Source organism: Carassius carassius, chromosome 13, assembly GCF_963082965.1.
Source record: "Carassius carassius chromosome 13, fCarCar2.1, whole genome shotgun sequence".
NCBI classification, from domain to species: domain Eukaryota; kingdom Metazoa; phylum Chordata; class Actinopteri; order Cypriniformes; family Cyprinidae; genus Carassius; species Carassius carassius.
Window position 1 is genome coordinate 16,086,882 of NC_081767.1, and position 9,953 is coordinate 16,096,834.

A 9,953-nucleotide genomic window follows, 5' to 3' on the forward strand; every position below is an offset into this window, starting at 1 on the left:
CTGCCATTCTATCAATTGAACACGAAAAAAATTGGCGCTGGTATTTGTAGTTTATTGGAGTTGTGCTTAGGGTTAGGGTTACGATCTCGGTAAAGGGGTAATTTCTCACGATACAGCAAAACTGCATTGTTAACTGAAGGTGTTACTGACGTAATAATTACAGCCAAACGGACTTTGCAACATTAAGCGGTTTTTAATTTGGGTTAAAAGACAGTCCAATCACAGCGAGTTCTGCGAGAGCCAAGGGAACTTCAAAGCCAATGGCAACCCAGTTGAGCAGAGGCATCACACTTACTTGTACATATATGGTCATTTATGCCAGGAGCTTCTGGGTTCCTGTGGTGAATGGACAGAAGCTGTAGTTAACCTGATGCAGCAAGACATTTGTTGATTAAAGGTGTTTTTTTGTTTTGTTTTTCAATGAAGGCATAATGATTCCCATTGTATTGAATAGGCTACATTGTTTACACTAATATTAATGTACAATACTTAAACTCAAAAGTTTGCATATACTGTGTGAAAAATAAATGTCAAAATGTTTCATTAGCTTAAAAAAACACCTCTGAAGATTATTTAAACACAGTATTTTTCTACTATTCAATTTTCCTTCTGTTATATTTACAATGTATTTATAGTGTATTAAAGGTAAACAGTTAAATCACTTCTACATTTCCTGGAAATGGACCCGAACAACTTGCCATTATTAGATCTACCAGTTGAACTATAGGAATAGAAAAAAAAAAAAAATCACGATTCACTCATTGTCTAGTCATTTTACAGTGTTTATTGATATGTCAAACTTTTCCCAGGTAAACATAGTGCCCAGAACAGTCTCTCTCCAGTTTATTCCACTATGAAAAAAACAGATGATTATAAAAAAAGGTCACACTTTATTTTAGGGTCCAATTCTCACTATTAACTAACCATTAACTAAGACTTTTGCCTCAATTAACTCCTTATTTGCTGCTTAATAATAGTTTATAAGGTAGTTGTTAAGTTTTTTTTATTTTTTTATTTTTTATTTTTTTTATTGCTTAATTTACATAACAAGACAGGGAACCAACAATGTAAGACACTTTCATATAGACGAGCACAAAGTTTACATTAAAGAGAGAAAAATAAATAAATAAATACATAAATAAATATACACAAACAAAAAACAAAACAACAACACAAAAACAAGGAGCAAGGATGAAACCAAAATTGTAGTCAAAATCTAAAAAAAATTAAAATAACAGATATTTTGACAAAGAGAAACATAACCTTTCAGATTTTCTATTAAGTGTTTTGAGGCATTTTAAGCTCTGAAACATTTTAACAAACTCGCATAAAAATATATTGAAGGAAGGTTTACATTTTTTCCATTTACAAGTATGTATATGATATTTACCCATCAACAAAACAAAATTCACAACATCAGAGAAGGATGAATTTAAATCACATTTAAAAAAGAGCACATCTTGCTGGGTTATAGGAGAAACTGTCTCCATTTTTACTGACAACCAGCTATGTATATCAAACCAAAATTTAGAAGAAACCTCACAATAAAAGAAAAGGTGATCAAGTGTTTCAGGAAATGAAGAGCAGAAACCACAAGGATCTACATCGAAATGAAATCGTTTTTGTATAAAGTCACTAACTGGATATATCCTAAACATAATTTTATAATGAGTCACCTTGACCTTTGGAGCAACTGGGTAAACCATATAACGGGTAAAAGCTTTGTGCTTTACTGAGGTTTCAACATCTCCCAAAAAATAACATTTATAATCACCAGTGATGATACGTTTAAGTTCTTTATAAATAAGTTTGTTGTTACACTTATGGTCTAAAAGGTCAACATTACATATTTTCAAAGAGGGAAGAGAAACTACTGGTCTAGATAAAAGATCAGAAAAACTGCTTTGGATTATTCTTAACAATCCAGTAGGTATAGCATTGCATACCTTATTATAACCTTTTAATGTAATTTTAACTCTGTGTTTATTAATGAAATCAATATAAGATAAGAAAAAGCCATTATCATCTAACAAATCATGAATAAAAATAATACCTTGACTATACCAATCACTTTTAAACAGAGATTTTCTATTAACAATTACAACCCTATTATTCCAAAGAGTGGAGTTGTGAGGGGAAAAGTTATGGGTAAATATCATTTTCCAAAAAAACATTACTTGTTTATGAAAATTAGATACCTTCAGAGGAATTTTACAAGGGTCGAGATCACATCTCAACACAAAATCAAGGCCGCCAATTTTTTAAAAAATGTGGTTAGGAATATGGTACCATATCGAGTGTGTCTTTGTTAAACACTCTTTCAACCATTTTATTCTGAAAGTACCAAGAAGAGATTCAAAGTCAATGGCTCTCAAACCTCCATGTTCATACTCTTTTACCATATGAAATTTACGTAAATAATGTGTTTTATTTTTCCAAATAAATTTAAATAAGATTGAATTCACCGATTTAATTACTCTCGGGGCAGTATACAAGGCTTGAGATAAGTAAATAAGTTTGGATATTCCCTCAGTTTTAGTTAAGAGAATTCTACCCAATATAGATAGGTCTCGAGATAACCAATGATTTAAGGATTTTTTCATACTTTCTATTTTAGAGTTAAAATTTGAGTGTTCTCTATTAACAACATTATTTGTAATCATAACCCCTAAATACTTAACCTCCTTTTTTACTGGAATGCCCTCTATAACGTCTAAATTACAATTATGGATTGCCATTAGTTCACATTTTTTAAAGTTTAGAGTCAGGCCTGATGCCTTTGAGAAAACAGAAATTTTTTCAATAACTAATGGAAGTACCTCTTTATTTTAAAGAAATAAAAGAGTGTCATCTGCAAATTGGCTTATAGTAAAGGTTCGGCCAAGAATGTCTATGCCTATATTATCATCAAAATTTTTAATGAATAAAGACATAAGTTCAACTGCAAGATTAAAAAGTAATGGTGAGACAGGGCATCCCTGACGAATTCCTCGTTTAATTTGGATTTTGGATGATAAACCAACATTAAGAGAAACACTACTAAAAATATCATTATAAAACATGGAAATTACTTTACAAAACATAGGGCCAAAACCAAAAGTTTCTAAAGATCTAAACAAAAAAGAGTGTTCAAGGGTATCAAATGCCTTGAAGAAATCTAGAAATAGAAGTAAGCTTGTCTGAGGAATTAAAAAGTTATAATCAAGCATATCAAGAACTAGTCTAATATGACTGTGAATACTTCTCCCTTTGATAAAAGCCGATTGTGTTTCACTGATAATTTCACCAATACCCTTTTTTAGTCTATTTGCAAAAACATGAGAGAGCAATTTGAAATCATTACATAAAAGAGTTATCGGTCTCCAATTGTCTAAAAATAATTTATCTTTGTTCGACTTTGGAGCTAGAATAATTAAACCGTGCTTCATTGATGGAGATAATTCAGCTTTATCTATACATTCCTTTAGTGCTTCAAAAACTAAAATTCTTATTTCGTGCCAAAAGTGTTTATATAGTTCTACTGTGATGCCATCAATACCTGGCGACTTTCCATTAGACATTTGCTTTATAGCAGTGTCTAATTCTGAAATCTCAATGTCAGCATCCATCATATTTCTAAAATCAGAGTCAATAATAGGAACTCTATCTTTTAAAAAGGAAAAGAAAAGATCACAATCGCTTTCTGAATATTTAGCTTTATATAAATCATTATAGAAGGAATATATGTAGTCATCAATTAGTGTTTTATCTTGGCTTATACAATTATCAATGCTAAGTCTATTAATAGTTTTCAAAGCTTGTTTTTGTTTTTCTAAATTAAAGAAATATGAAGAATTTTTTTCCCCTTCCTCAATCCACCTGGCTCTAGATCGTATGAATGGTCCTTTAGCCTTTTCTGTATAAAAATCATCTAACTCTGATTGAAGAGTATAAAGTTCTTTTTCCTCACTCTTACTAAGTATGTCTTTATTACTGAAAAAATTTAGTCTTGATAAAATTGTTGTCTGCCTAAATTTTCTAGCATTTGCAATTTGTTTGCCTTCTTTAATCGCTATTTTTTTTTACATTAAAATTGACCCATTCCCATTTGCCAATTGAGGTTAATTAAGACATGGTTTTAACATTATTGATCATTAACAAAATAGAATTACAAAAAGATTCACGTTTTAGTAAATTATTATTAAACTTCCAGTGAGTTCTGGTAGACGTAGAGCTGTCATTACTCCTAAGAGAAAGTGATATGGCACTGTGATCAGTTAAAACTGAAGGAGAAATATTACAGTCAAATGTAGAAGAAACAAGATTACTAGTTATCAACCAAAAATCCAACCTGGAACGCTGAATGCGCCCTGAAGAGGAACCCCATGTAAATTGTTTCTTATGTGGGTTCTTTACACGCCAAACATCAATTAAATCAAGAAACTGAGATATATTATAAATCAGGGGGTTATAGGAAAAAGTGGTGAAAGGAGTGGGGAATCTATCCTGCCATTCATCTGGAACAGCGTTAAAATCCCCTCCAATAATAATTTTATCTGTAAAATATGTGTTCTTCCAGACATCAATTTTTGTAGCCATATTCTGAAAAAAAAACTTATTAGCGGCCTTGTTCGTGTAACCATAAACATTTATCAAAATTAAATTACATTCATTTGATTCAAGAACCACCATAATCCAGTGACCCTCATTATCACTTGAACTTGCAACAATTTTGCTGTCCATCCGTTTAAACAAAAAAGCGACCCCTGCTGAGTGAGAAGTTCCATGAGAGAATAAAGCCTCTCCACCCCATTGTGATTTCCAAAATCTCACATCTACATCAGTTGAATGAGTCTCTTGAAGAAAGAAACAATTTACTTTTACTTGCTCCTTGCAAAAAAGAAAAAGTGCCTTACGTTTAACATTACACCTAATACCTCGAACATTTAGAGATAACAGAGAAAAAGACATAAACTTGAATTAAGTACAGATTTTTCAGATGATCAAAAATCGTTCCTCTTACACAGACATATAGTAACACATTTAAGGCCGATAAAACCAAACTCAAAATAAGCCTTATGGAATGACGTTCAAGTAATATAGTAGGCTATATTCGATATCTTTGAATAGAATTCTAAATGAAATACCTGGATCCCTACAATCGCATGATCTTGAATACGACATAGCTGTGCCATAATAGTCAATTGAAACCTACTCTCCTCACAGATTTAAAGTAACTCAAAAACTGGCACATCACTTCATTCACCACTAACTAAGCTGTCACTCTCTGACCGTTAATCACTGCATATCCGTCGCGAAGGTATGCTTTCAAGTTTTTCTTTCTTGCCTCCTCAACTTTAGGCCATAGACGAGCATGAGCCTCCCGGTCGTCCTTGCAGAAATCCTCTCTAAAACGAATTTTTTTCTCCATACAGACCGGTGCATTCTTCGACATTCTCCAAACCATGTCACGTACAAATCTCATGCCAAACTGAATGATTATTTGCCGCGGTCTTGCACCCTTCACTTTTTTGCCAAGGCGATGAACTGTGTCCACAGCATTCTGCAGTTGTTCTGGAGAGTGAGGGACAATCTGAGACAAAATATCAATCACGACACTTCTGACATCCTCATCTTCTCTTTCTGGAACTCCATTTAGCCTCAAACACCATCTGCGTTTGTATCGGTCATGCTCCACACATTTCTGTTTCAACGCTACGTTTTCCTTCTGTAGATGAGTTACCTGTGATTTCAAATTAACCACATCTTCCTTAACACCTTTCAACGCCGTCGTATTGGCATCCAGAGACTCGGAAATTTTGACAATTGCATCAGTATTCACTTTAAGTTGGAATTCAAAGGCACGAATGTATTCCGAATTTTCATCGAACTTACGACTGAGGCTTTGGATGGCGGCGTACAGAACGCTAGTGGAAATATTATCCTTTTCCTTTTCCTGTACTGCTTTCACTCTTTTGGGTCCAGGACTTTTGAGAGGGGTGTGAGGCATTGTCTTCTGTCTAACCTCTTTAACAGACGACACTTCAATCTCCATCGTATCTATAGATTCATCTCCTTCTTCCCCTGAAGCTATTCCAACATAGGCATGTTCTCCAGTTTTCCCCGCCATAACGCTTCAGCGAGTGTAGCACAAAAAGGCAAGCGAATAGACTCGTATAAACAAAAAAAATCACACGAATGTAGAAACAGAAAACATTAGAGTAAATAAATGATCTTAAAAAAACGTAGACTTAGAATAGACGGCCTTTTACACAATTACATCAGAGCCTGTGAAAAGTTCGACTTATCACTCCGCCATCTTGACACGCCCCCAGGTAGTTGTTAAGTTTAGGGTATTGGGTAGGATTATGGATGTCATGCATTATATGTACTTTATAAGCACTAATAAACAGCCAATATGTTAATAATGGACATGCTAATAAGCAACTACTTATTAGTGTGAATTGGACCCTATATATATACACACTCTATATATATATATATATATATATATATATATATATATATATATATATATATATATATATATATAAAAGAGCAGCGTATGCTCTTCACAATAGCTGCTATTGTGAAGAGCATACGCTGCCCTTTAAACACACGACCCCATCTAACGTGATGCAGAAATACAGAAATAATTAAAACAATACGGTTAACCATGTGATATCATTACAAAAAGAAGAAGAAAAAAAAGATTGTTACCTTTGCTTACCTGTTTGAAGGTGTACGCACATCAGGTGAACTTGACGAGCCTCGCTGGTGACATCACTGCTGCTGAAGATGATGCGTGATATTTGCATAAATATAATAATGCAAAGCGTTAACCCTCGTTAGCTTGTCATTAGCGTTTTCATTCGAACCTATCGCTGTTTTCATTTCTCCTCTCCTCTCTCTCGCTTCAGTTTTTCACAAGTTCATCAAACAACCGCAGTAAGAATATTTCATCAAGCACGGTGAGTAATGGCTTCTCCTGCTATTGTTATTTGCACCTCTTGCCACATGTACAGTTTATCTATCTCTGTCGCAGATGAGGGATTCACATGTGATGAATGCAGGGAAATAGTTAAGCTGACAGAGAAGATTTCAGAATTAGAGACACGCATCCAAACTTTAATTGAGGATAGTAAGAATGTTAGGGCTCTAGATACGGCATTGGATGCGTCTAGCTCAGGGATTCCTGTACATTGTTCGGTTCCGGCAACAGAGCCCCTGCAGCAGGGCAACTGGGTGACGGTGAGGCAGCGTAGTCGTGGGTCAAAACACCGCTCTTCTGTTCCGATCAAGACATTAAACAGGTTTTCCCCACTCAGTGATGCACTCACTGAGAAACCTGATGAAAGTTCTCTAGTTATTGGTGATTCTATTGTACGGAACGTGAATATAGAGACACCATCCACCATAGTCAAATGTTTACCGGGAGCCAGAGCGAGGCCCAGGTCATGAAGCAGACAGACTGGCTAAACCGACAGTTTGCTAGCTGCCTCCCGTCACAGAGGTCAGTTAATTCTCAGCACATAGAGACTCTTTCACCTAGATATCACACTATAGAGACTGTGTCTGTTCCCCGAACTAGAAAATACAAAAAATGTCCAAACCAAGTTAAGACTAACAATTTAATTGAGGTTCAACAAATAAAAAACAAATGCAATATGGATAAACAAATGATAAAGCTTGGCTTATTGAATATCAGATCCCTTTCTACGAAAACACTTTTTGTAAATAATATGATCACTTATCATAATATAGATGTACTCTGTTTGACAGAAACCTGGCTAAAACCTGATGATTACATTATTTTAAATGAGTCCACCCCCCAAGATTACTGTTATAAACATGAGCCGCGTCTAAAAGGCAAAGGGGGAGGTGTTGCTTCAATTTATAACAACGTTTTCAGGATTTCTCAGAGGGCAGGCTTCAAGTATAACTCGTTTGAAGTAATGGTGCTTCATATAACATTATCCAGAGAAACAAATGTTAATGATAAATCCCCTGTTATGTTTGTACTGGCTACTGTATACAGGCCACCAGGGCACCATACAGACTTTATTAAAGAGTTTGGTGATTTTACATCCAAGTTTTAATAGTTGGTGATTTTAATATCCATGTTGATAATGAAAAAGATGCATTGGGATCAGCATTTATAGACATTCTGAACTCTATTGGGGTTAGACAACACGTTTCAGGACCTACTCATTGTCGAAATCATACTCTAGATTTAATACTGTCACATGGAATTGATGTTGATAGTGTTGAAATTATTCAGCCAAGTGATGATATCTCAGATCATTATTTAGTTCTGTGCAAACTTCATATAGTCAAAATTGTAAATTCTACTTCTTGTTACAAGTATGGAAGAACCATTACTTCTGTGGTACAAAAGACTGCTTTTTAAGTTATCTTCCTGATGTATCCAAATTCCTTAGCATATCCAAAACCTCAGAACAACCTGATGATGTAACAAAAACTATGGACTCTCTCTTTTCTAGCACTTTAAATACAGTTGCTCCTTTACGCTTAAGGAAGGTTAAGGAAAACAGTTTGACACCATGGTATAATGAGCATACTCACACCCTAAAGAGAGCAGCCCGAAAAATGGAGCGCAGCTGGAGGAAAACAAAACTAGAGGTATTTTGTATTGCTTGGCGGGAAAGTAACCTATCCTACAGAAAAGCATTAAAAACTGCTAGATCCGATTACTTTTCTTCTCTTTTAGAAGAAAACAAACATAACCCCAGGTATTTATTCAATACAGTGGCTAAATTAACAAAAAATGAAGCCTCAACAAGTGTTGACATTTCCCAACACCACAGCAGTAATGACTTTATGAACTACTTTACTTCTAAAATCGATACTATTAGAGTACAATACAGTATCACATCAGACAGTGCACTATAGACCCCCTGAGGAACAGTTCCACTCATTCTCTACTATACAAAAGGAAGAATTGTATAAACTTGTTAAATCATCTAAACCAACAACATGTATGTTAGACCCTATACCATCTAAGCTCCTAAAAGAGGTGCTTCCAGAAGTCATAGATCCTCTTCTGACTATTATTAAGTCCCCATTATCATTAGGATATGTCCCCAAAACCTACAAAAATGGCTGTTATTAAGCCTCTCATCAAAAAACCACAACTTGACCCCAACTAGAACTAGTTAATTATAGACCAGTCTCGAATCTCCCTTTTCTGTCCAAGATACTAGAAAAGGTGGTATCCTCACAATTATATTCCTTCTTAGAGAAAAATGGTATATGTGAGGATTTCCAGTCAGGATTTAGACCGTATCATAGTACTGAGAATGCTCTCCTTAGAGTTACAAATGATCTGCTCTTATCATCTGATCGTAGGTGTATCTCGCTATTAGTTTTATTGGATCTTTGCGCTGCGTTTGACACAATTGACCACAATATTCTTTTGCATAGACTTGAACACTTTGTTGGCATCAATGGAAGTGCATTAGCATGGTTTAAATCGTACTTATATGACCGCCATCAGTTCGTAGCAGTGAATGAAGATGTATCATATCGATCACAAGTGCAGTATGGAGTACCTCAAGGCAAGGAAGTGCATTAGCATGGTTTAAATCGTACTTATATGACCGCCATCAGTTCGTAGCAGTGAATGAAGATGTATCATATCGATCACAAGTGCAGTATGGAGTACCTCAAGGCAAGGAAGTGCATTAGCATGGTTTAAATCGTACTTATATGACCGCCATCAGTTCGTAGCAGTGAATGAAGATGTATCATATCGATCACAAGTGCAGTATGGAGTACCTCAAGGCTCAGTACTAGGGCCGCTACTCTTCACGCTTTATATGTTACCCTTGGGAGATATCATCAGGAAACATGATGTTAGCTTTCACTGTTATGCTGATGATACTCAGCTCTATATTTCTTCACGGCCCGGTGAAACAAACCAATTTGAAAAACTAATGGAATGCATAGTCGAT